This window comes from Ambystoma mexicanum, chromosome 4p (assembly GCF_040938575.1).
Source record: "Ambystoma mexicanum isolate Mex_15411 chromosome 4p, UKY_AmexF1_1, whole genome shotgun sequence".
NCBI lineage: Eukaryota > Metazoa > Chordata > Amphibia > Caudata > Ambystomatidae > Ambystoma > Ambystoma mexicanum.
Genome location: NC_090927.1, coordinates 1260468186 through 1260479527, shown reverse-complemented (window position 1 = coordinate 1260479527; position 11342 = coordinate 1260468186).

Genomic DNA, 11342 nt, shown 5'->3' with positions numbered 1-11342 from the left:
CTGGTGTAACAGCTTACTAACCCAGAAATATGCATACTCTAATGTGCTCAATTATGCATACCTTCAGGGCAACGGCGCAGTTTGTAAAATAGTTTTTGTTCTCTCTAGCTCCACTGCAAACCTGGTGACCCTATGTCACGCCTTTGGTTAGATTAGCTTTGACTCATTCTCTGTTATATTGTACCTATTTCCCTCTCGATTCAAGCCCCCTTATTAAAACAAAGAGGGTTCGCCCACCCATCTCTCAGCTCCATAATGGGGAGACACAGGGGCTCAATGTAATGGGTTAGTTCCTTGCGGGATGGGGCTTACAGGGATAAGCTGGAATATTAGGGGGCGGGGGGATAGACCCTCCAAGACCAGGCACGTACTGCACTATTTACAAAGACATCGGGTGGCAGTAGCGTTGATTTAAGAGACCCACTTGACGCTGCATTCTGAATCTAACTTGTCGGTGCATTGGGGCTGTTACAGGTTTTTCTCATCATATTTCACTTATGCCCGGGGGGGGGGTGGCCATTCTCATCAATAAAAATGTTAAATTCAGTTTAATGGCTGTTCAGAAAGATGACATGGGGAGGGCATTGATCGTTACTGGAGTTTTGAAGGGGGTGAAGGTGGCTCTGGTGAACACCTATGGGCCAAATGTGGAGGATGCTGGATTTTTTGATTGGGCGTCTGTGAATCTAACAGTTTGCCAGGAGTCATCGATTATATGGGGCTGGGGGTGATCTCAATGCAGTGCTTGACCCTTCTAAAGATAGATCCAGAGGTCACAATATGAATTTGAGTAAAACTGGTAAACACATTCAAAATAGCTGCGAGTTGTACGATTTAGTAGAAGTGCGACGGGTGCAGCATTGGGACAATCGGGAATACACCTTTCACTCCTGGGTGCATGGGTCATAATCTAGATTGGATTACTTGTTAGTATCCCAGATGGGGGGTAGCTCCTGGGGCGAATGTAAGATCTTGCAGAGGACTTTATCAGACAACTCACCCGTGATACTGGATTAGGGTGCGTGTTGGGTTAAGCAGGCAGCCATCTCTGTCGTTTCAAATCTGATGCTGTGTTAGATAGAGGGTTCCGCCAGGAAATTGAAGAGGAAATTGTGGCCTTTTTTTTACCGCAATGTGGGCTCGGTGGAGTCTCAGATAATACTATGGGAAAGCTTCAAATGCTACATCAGAGTCATTTGTTTGGCAAAAGAAAATGGGATTCTCAAGTCCATTAGGAAAAAATGTGTGATTATCGAGGCTAAGCTAAACTAAAAGAGCTAGAGGACGAATATGTTATATACCTAAATCCACACACGCTGGCTTCTTTGGAGGTTTAACAGTTTAGGTTTCACAACACTGCGTGCCGAGCAGCCACATTTCTGGGACGGAACTGGTAGGCTGGGCAATGTGGTCAAAGGCAGAAGCATGGGGCTCTCCTGGCCAGGCTACTGGCAGCAAATAGGAAACCTCTGTAGGTCGAGGTGATTAGTGACTCTGGGACAACCGTGCTATGCCGATAAAGATATTGCGGCTACGTTCGGAGAGTTCTATGGGCGCCTTTATGCCGCCAACCTAGATCAGGATACCATTAGGCTACAGCAATACCATGAGGCGGTAGATCTTTACAGGGTGGAATCCTCTCTCCGGGAAGCCCTTAATGTAGATCGACGGGTTAATGTGCGTCTTTTACAAAAACATATGTGCCCATTTTAGCCCTGTGGTTACTCTTGATGTTTACAGAATCAGTGTGTCAGGGCTCTTTGCCCCCCACACTCTATGAGGCATCAATCATTCTGTTGCATATGTGGGGGAAACCCCCGGACAAATGTGCCCCGTATAGGCCGATATCATTAATTAATATAGATAATAAAATCTATGCTGAGATTTTGGCTAAACTGGGAGGAGAGGGGGGAGTCCAAAGAGCATACGGGGGAGAAACAACTATCCCCAGCAGCACTGGGGAGGCACAGATCCACCCACGCAAACAAGCACTATCCAGGCTCCACATAGCCTACTCCCTCTCCAGCCCCCCCACAACACCCACCCCGAAAGAAAGTAACCAGGGTGCAGCACTGAAATAGACAATGCACCGCAGCGTCCACGGTACACGGGTGCCCCTGTGGCAGCCACGACCACGGGGGCGACCCGGCGAGAAGGAAAAGGCTGCAAACTATGGGACACAGAGTTGCAAAACACACAAATTCTCTGCCGGCAGCCCCAGAAAAGAAAACACCCAGTTCTGCACAGTGGCTGGGAGGGGAGCGGCCCGGTAAAGCCCAGCTAAGTCAACACGAGAGAGCCACGCAGAGGAAAACTAACCCAGACCAACATCAGGGGGCCTGCACCCAATACATCCTCCAACACGCACAAAAACCGAGTCACTGACCGGGAGGGTAGAGCAAGGCTAAAGCCCACACAACCCTGACCCCCCTGGAATGTGCCTGCAACCCCAGGTAAACGCAAGGATCTACCCCAAGGGTGCACCATCCCGGCTCCAGCGCTGCGCCTCCTTGCACACACAGCAACAGGATCTGAAGGCAAAAGAAACTGGGGAACAAGCCGGCCCATAGACTGTAATTATACTGCACACGGGGGCACCGGCTCACAGACACGCTAGGCAGCACCGACAGGTATTCTTAGGGAGAACCCCAACCCAACAAAACCTGAGGGGCTGCCATAAACTAAGCATCTGACAGATAGCATCACCGACGGACCCGCAACACAACAGATAAGCTGGTGCACTGTGGCCAGACGTACCGCAAATAACCCTACAGCCGTAACAATCAACTCACAAGGCGACCCTGGCTTAGGACAGGGGAAGCAACATCTGCAGCAACAAGCGGTATAACAGCCCAGCGGGCCAGGGGCAACCAGAGCCCATCTACAATAGACAACACCAAACAAAGGAGCGAGACATAAGGGCATACCCAGAGGGCCAGGAGCCCCCCCACCAACCACCAAACAGCACTCCTCGAAAGCCAGGGACAACAGACCGACAGGGATGGACCAAGCAGGCCAGGCCCCAAAGCCAGAAGAACCACCTAGACTTGTCGCACTCACCCTTCCACGGAGGTCAAACCGGAACAAGACCGAGATGGATGTCCAGGCGCAACTCCAGACTATACTGGCAGAAATGCAAATAATAGGTCAGCGAACTCAAGAGACAAATAACACTGTGTTGGACATTAAGCGTGACCTACAGGATGTCCAAACCCGCCTGGCTGCACAGGCAGAGAGAACCACAGATAACGAGCAACGCATCAGTGCAGTGGAAGATAACCAGATGACATTGGCAGCCGATCTAGACCGGGGCATCAGGGAGGTGCAACGCCGGGGTGAAAGAAGAAAAAAAATAAAATAATAATAATTAAAAAAAAATAATACAAAAAAAATTGATGACCGGGAAAACTGCTCCCGCCGCAATAACCTTAGCGTGGTTGGTCTCCCAGAGAACGTGGAGGGGCAAAATCTTGAGGCATACATGTACGGCTTCCTGCGTGATACCCTTAGGATCGAAAACGCGTGGGAACTCACAATAGAGACGGTATCTCGGGCGCCGATCCTGAAGCCGCGGCCCACTGAGCGCACAAGGATCATAACAATGTGCCTCCTCTATTTTCAACATAAGATGACCATCCTAAAAGCCTACAGAATGGCATGCCCCATCCGAGTGGAAGCGGCGGACATATGAATATACAACGACTACTCATTGGAGGTCTCCAGACGTCGCAAGGGCTTCAACCCGATTTTCGAAGCGCTTAAGGCTACTGATCACAGACACTATTTGAAATTCCCAGCAACGTGGTGCATCCAGTTAGACAAACTATGGCACACCTTCGACGATCTGTAAACAGCATGACACTTCCTACAACAATGCAACCAAGCAGAAAGTGGCAGAAAAGCGGCAGACGTCCGAAAGGCTGGGGGCCTAATCGCAGATAACAGAAGGTCGCCCTAGCGGGCTGTAGTATGATCTCAAATAGCAAACACTCCTCCGGGCCCCACTTGGGGGTCGAACAGATCAAACTCGCTGGATCCATGCCGTAGACGCAAGGAACTTACCTCCAACAGGCATATGACCAAACGAGATAGACTCAGTAGCAGAAGCTCCTGGCCAGCCGAGGCAGTAGCGTGCGTCGACAGGAACACTTGGCTGAGAATAGCACCCGGGGTTGGGTGTGGCAGGAGGGTAAGAGGGCCACCCAGAACACCAGCCTCCCCAAACCTCCCGCTTTGGTACACGTGCCACCTGTTGGGAATGGCCGGCTGGTTAGGCTGACCCAACGTTACAGTTTTGTCAGTTATTTATGGGTTATGAGGGGGTCATGTTGGAGCTCAGTTATGGTGATAGCTCCTGCAAGTAGTCACTTGCAGTGCTCCCAAGTCAACTGCCCTCAGACACACGCATGTGCCTCCCGGCAAGATAACACAGAACCCTGCATAATGACACCCCATAAACCCACAGGATGGCCCAGGTCATCTTAGTGTCACTCAACAGCCAGGGTCTGGGTCACCCCATTAAACGAAGAAGAATGCTCAACAATATGCGCGACCTCCAAGGAGACAATCTTCCTCCAGGAAACCCGTTTAGGAGAAGCAGAATCAGAAAAACTGCACCGGGGCTGAGTGGGTACCACAATCCATTCACCACACCATGGGAAAAGGGGAGTATCCATTCTCATTAATAAGCGGGTCGCATTCCAGGTTAACCATGTATGTGCTAACACCAAGGGCAGGTTTGTACTCGCCAGGGGCCTGCTACACCAACACCCCATCTCGTTACTCGATGTGTATGCCCCCAGCTCAGACACCCCATCCTTCTTTACACGCACATTTGTGGCTTGCGCACATTACATGGGCGATAACACGCTAATAGGGGTCGACCTCAACATAGCCCTCAACCCCCTACTTGATCGCCAAGGTACAAACACAGGGGGCCCCTCAATTCTCAACAAGAGGGCTGCCCTCCAATCACTAATGTCTGACCTACACCTAATCGACATCTGGAGACATACACATGGCCACAATCCGGAGTACACTTTCTACTCAAACCCACATGACAGCTACTCTCGCCTAGACTACTGGCTAGCCCCGGCCAACACACTACCTGGTCACGGAATGCACAATCCTCCTGCTGACTCTCTCAGATCACAGCCACTCCATCTGCGGATTACTCTCCCCGACACAATACGCAGCCCAAACCCCCCCGTGGCGCTTACACCTGCGCTTACACCTGCGCATGCTACAATATCCAGACCTCTTAGAGCATCTTGCTGCAGATAAGGAAAGGTTTTGGGATCACAACCTGGTACAAGGTTACACAGCCCACGCATGCTGGGACGCCTTTAAAGCCTATATACAGGGACAATGCATACCGCACTGGGCACACAAGCGCAAACTGTGGGGGGAAGAAGAAGCCCGCTTAACCGTGGACCTCAAAAGATCCCACCAGACCATAGAGCTGCCTTAGACGCCCACCTCACAGCGACAGAGATATCAAGTGCCATAGCTGAATTATCCGCTGGGAAATCAGCGGGCCCAGATGGCCTCCCCAGAGACCTTTACAAAGATCTGGGAGAAGAGCTGGCACCCAAGCTAGAGGCGGTATATAATGAGGCAAACTACTGGGGCAGTCTCCCACAATCGATTCTCGCTGCAAACATAATTGTATTCCGTAAGGCGGGTAGGGACCCCGAAATCTGTGTCTCGTACAGGTCCATCTCTCTCATAAATGCAGATGTAAATATTCTGGCAAAGTTCCAGGCTCGCCGAATTGAGACTAGTCTCCCATTCATAAAGACCAAACTGGATTTATAGGTAACAGACACTCGCGCGACAACATCAGGCGCCTGTTACACCTGATCGCAGGGGATAGAGACCCAGAAGATATATTAATGTCAGTAGACACGGAAAAGGCATTCAACATGGTGCAGTGGGAATTTATATTCCGGGTCCTGCCCCGATACGGCTTTCCCCCCTCACCTTGTCCAACTAATCAGACTATTATATGCGGGCCCGACCGCCTCAGTGGTCACAAACGGCCTGACCTCCTCTGCCTTCGACCTACAATCGGGCACTCCTGCCTTCGACCTACAATCGGGCACGCAGCAAGGGTGCCCACTGTCCCCCCTACTCTACGCCCTCTTCATAGAACCGATAGCAATCTAACTCCGAGCTGACATAGACTGGGCTGGCATTGTACAGGGCAGGGAGGAGCACTGTGTGGCCCTATAAGCAGACAATATGCTCCTCTACATAATAAAAGGCCCTACATCTCTACCGCACATTCGAGCGCTGCTGTTAGAGATCGGCCTGATGGCAGGATATCAAATCAATTGGAGTAAGTCTGAGGTCATGCCACTGCGACAAAATATCCTGTGGGACCCTGTGGGCGTAGCCCCATTCTTATTACAAACGCATATCAAATATTTAGGGATAAATATAAGTGCCGCACTTGAAAATCTCAGAGATCTAAACTAACCACAGAAAATTAAGGGCATATGCCAAGACTTATGCAGATGGGACACCCTAGCGCTATCCTTGACGGAGCGGATTAACTCTCTAAAAATGAATTTGTTCCCCAAACTAAACTACATCACGATGATGATCCCAGTTAGCCCAACATCTAACTCAATGAAAGAACTAAACAAGGTGATCACAAAGTTTATATGGAAAGGTAAGAAGGCGGTAATCCACCTCTCAGTACTACAGGCTGGCAAGGCAAACGGGGGGGACTAGCGGCACAATCCTGTAAAAACTATTTTCAGGCAGCACAGGTATGCTGGATGAAGCGCTGGCTGGACACAACTGACGACGCCAGCTGGAGGGCAACCCCAATCGAAACCATGGCTATACCCCCTAAAGAGCTCCCACCACACATTAAAAAGCACCCTAATATTGGGCCCACTCTTTCCCAATGGCACAAACTGAGAGCCGCGCAAGAGGTCCCAACTTGGTATGCACCACCATGGTCCAGCCTGCAGGCAATTCTGTCCTACGGTCATGCGCAGACAATTCACCAGAAACAAGACCATGAATGGGCCAGCATATTTATTTATTTATTCATATTTTTAAAGCGCACGCTCAGCCCGTGGGCATCGTGGCGCTGTTACATATAAGCAATTGGCTGGTTACAGAAGGAAGGTTGTTAAAGTTTACAGGCATTTTGAGTTACGGTATATGTTTTAGAAATATACGTTTACAAGGCATTAGATTTACAGTAACATGTTTTAGTTACAAACTTAGCAGTGCAGACATCATGGCGTTTGAAAATATGTCATTCATGTCGGAGGGGAGGGTAGGAGGTGATTATGTGAAGAGCAGGGTTTTGAGGGATTTCCGAAAGGAAAGCAGTGAAGGTTCCGCTCTAAGAGAGTTAGGGAGGTTGTTCCAGAGCTTAGGTGCTATGTGTGGGAAGCCAATGCCTCCAGCTTTAGCTCTTCTTATGGTGGGGACTCGGAGTTGGTTGTCATGGGGGTTCTTATAGGACGAAGGGAGGATTTCCTGGTGATGGTTTCTGCTAGGTAGGAGGGAGCGGTATGATTGATACATTTGTGTGTGAGGGAGAGTACTTTGAAGTTAATTCTTTCTTTAACTGGGAGCCAGTGAGCATTTCTTCTGGCCTGCGACACATGGTCGAATTTGGGGATGTGCAGGGCAGCGCGGAGCGCATTGTTTTGCACTGTTTGGAGTTTATTTAGGTTTTTGGTTGAAGTGCCAGCTAGGAGGGCGTTGCAATAGTCTAGCCTGGCTCCTATGGTGGCTCTAGCAATGGAGAGGCAGTTGGGAGTGGTAAGATAGGGTTTTATTGCGAAGATGAGTTTGGTGGTCAGTGCGGAGGAGGAGGAGATGGCGTTGACCTGTCTTGTCATGGAGAGAGTAGCGTCTAAATATACTCCTAGGGTCTTCACAGCAGTGGAGACGGGTATGTTGGTGTTGTCGATGGTTATGTGTGAATAGTCTTGGCTGAGCTTGGAGAGGATTTCGCTGGGGGCCAGGATGATGATCTCTGTTTTGTCTCCGTTAAGACAGAGGCTGTTGATCGCCATCCATGCCTGGATCGTGGAGTAAATGGTAAGGAGGGCTTCTGTGTCTTGGGCATAGTCTCCAGTGAGGGGGAGGAGGACTTGTGTGTCATCGGCATAGTTGGTATAAGCTATGTCGAGAGAGTCCAGTAGGTCGAAGAGGGGTTTAGTGAAGAGGTTGTATAGGGTCGGTGCGGTGCATGACCCTTGTGGGACTCCACAATTTATGGTAGTCGGAGGAGCATTGGCCTGATCAGAGTACACCTTCATGGCTCGGCCTTCTAGAAAGGAGGTAATCCAAGAGGTTGCTTTAAGGGAGAAGTGGGCTGCATTAAATAGGTGATATGTGAGGATGTCATGGTCCACTAAGTCAAATGCCGCAGAGAGGTCGAGTAGCAGGAGGAGAGCAGGTTTGCCTGTGTGCATTATTTTGGTGATTTGATTTTTTAAATCTAGTAGGGCAGTTTCGGTCCCATGGCCTTTGCGAAAGCCCGATTGTCTTCTGCCTAGGATAGAGTGGGTCTCTATGTATTGCTGAATTTGGTTGTGGGCTGCTTTATCAAGGATTTTAAGGAGGAAGGGGATGGTGGTGATGGGGCGATAGTTGCTGGGGGAGGTGGGATCTAAGGAGGGTTTTTTTAAGAGTGGGCGAACCCAAGCCTCTTTCAGGCAATGAGGTACGGTTCCTGAGGAGAAGGAGGCATTGATGAAAGCTGTGATGATGGGGGTGAGGGCTTCTGAGCACTCTTTGATGATAGTGGGAGGGCATATGTCTCCCTTGCAAATGGAAGGTTTGATGTTTTTGAGTAGAGCAGAGGTTTCTAGTTCTGTAACTTCTCTGAAGGCAAAGAGGGGTGTTTGCGGGTGAGTGTTGTGAGGGGGGAGAGAAGGAGTCGTGGCAGAGGTATTGACTGCTTTACGTTGGGAAGCAATTTTGTCTTGAAGCGTTTTGACTTTATTTAGGAGGGCTGTCTGGATGCCTGTGCACCAAGCTTCATCCTTGATGATTTCGTCTGGGCTGGACTCGGGAGTGGCGAGTTCTTTGAAAATAGAGAATATTTCTCTGGTTTTGGAACTGGATTTGGTTATTCTTTGATTATATGATTCAGATTTAGCTTCGAAGATGGACATTTTGTAGGTCCGTGAGATTTCTTTGAACTCATTGAGAGAGGATTGGTTGGGCGTAGACTGCCAGTTGGATAAGACTTTGCGCTTCATGGTGCGCAAGACAGATAGTTCTTCTGAGAACCAAGAGTTGGAGTGCATGGATTTTTTTCCTTTTTTGTCTTCCAGCGGGGCAATAGAGTCAATGGCTTGGGTGAGGGCGTTGTTGTAGATGTTAGCAAGAGAGGTGGGATCTTGGATAAAGGGATGCTTGAGTTCAGGGATATCAAGAAGAGGAGCGAGATTGGTCGCTGTGAGCTTTTTGGAGCTTCTGACTTTGGCAGGGGGTGCAGGAGTAAGGATTTTACGAGTGGGTGTGGTGGGGATGGAGAATTGGATGAGATGGTGATCTGTCCAGGGGAGGGCTGAGATGGAGGTGATGGATGAAGAACAGTTATGATCTGCTACCCAGTCGATGGACCGGCCTTTGCAGTGAGTAGGTTTGGTGATTTTGTGGATGAACCCCATGTTGGTAAGATCGTTGGCCAGGTGTGTGGCAGATTTGTCCTTGGGGTCATCTAAGCCAAGGTTAAGGTCACCAAGTAGAATGGTTTTGGTGGAGCTTTTCAGGTTGTTGCTAATGATTTGGAGGAGATGCTTTTGGACGTCCGGAGGGGAGCCTGGAGGTCTGTATGTGACTAAGAGGTTGATGGTGCAATTAGGGGAGAGAGCCAGTTTGGCGTGGAGAAGGTCAGCGTTGTTGTCCCAGAGTTGGTTACACTGCCTAATGGCAAGTGAGTTTCTATAGATGAGGGCAACGCCCCCACCTTTAGAGGTTTTGCGGTCCTGCCTGAGGATGGTGTAGTCCTGTGGGAGGGCAAGGTGTAGGGATGGGTTGGATGCCTCGTGGAGCCAAGTTTCGGATACTGCTAACATGTCTAGTTTGTGGGTGGTGATGAGGTCATTGATCTCTATGGCATGGGCATGGATGGAGCGTGCATTAATGAGGGCGCATTTAAGGAATCGGTTGGTAGGTGGTGGGTCCTGAGCGCTGGTGTTCGGTGAGAGCGAAGTGGTGGGAGCACTTGTGAGTGAAGGAGGGAGGGGTGCATGTATGAGCGCATGGGGGTGGAGGGTATGTGCATGGGCTGGAGGGTGTGAGCGTGAAAATGTTGTGTGGGTGCGATAGCTGAGCTTTTGGTTCCTACTGAAGGTAGATGGTGGAGAGCTGTGGAGCACAAATGAGGGTTTGGTACGGGTTCTTAGTCTGTAGCGCCTAAGAAGGTGTTCAGGAGGGTTGATAATGCAGTGGTTGAGAGTGGTGTGTGGTGACGCGGGTGGGGAGGAGTGAGGCATGATGGAGGGCGGTGGAGGGAGGTCTGGGTATGCAGGGAGCAAGCTGCAGATGGCCCAAAGAGAGAGAGTAATGAGCGAGATAGAGGAGAGGAGGGGTGTGGGCGCTGTGAGGTGGGTGGCAGGGGGATGCATTAGAGCACTGAGCTGGGTGGTGTTGTGCGGTACAGGGCTGGCACTAGGGGTAGGTCGAGGCATGTGCAGAGGCAGTTGTAGGTCTGGCAGGGCATCAAGGGGCTAGTGGTAGCGCTTGTAGTGGCAGGGCCGGTAAAAAGCTGGCATGGCAACACAGTGGCAGGGCCCCTATAGGCTGGCAGAGGAACACAATGGTAACACAGTGGCAGGGCCCCTAAAGCCTGGCAAGGAACACATGAGACCTGGCAGATGGACATAAGTGATGAGGGGACGCTTCAGACATTTCAAGTCACACGTACAAAACTGGGTCTCGACCATGGGGACTGGCTCACGTACCTCACGCTGCAAACAGCGATCCACTCCCACACAACGTCAGACTCTCAACTCCTGGCCCCAGTCCCCTGTGAGAAGGAGATGGAGCAACATCTAAAATCTTTTCCACGCCTTTGCACCTTCTATAAAATGGCGATCCCCAGCAACCTAGGCAGGAACCACACACTTGCGCTGACGTGGTCCTAGGACCTGGGGATCCAGATAGGCATACCCGACATCTTGGAATATCACACGGCCATACCACAAGCCTCTTCAAACATTCAAAAATAGAGAAATCCAATATAAAATCCTGCAACAACTATCACACCCCGTCACACAATGGGGATAGCCCAGACAGACAAGTGCTGGAGGGGGTGCGGCGCTAAAGGCACCATGGGACACATACTGTGGCAC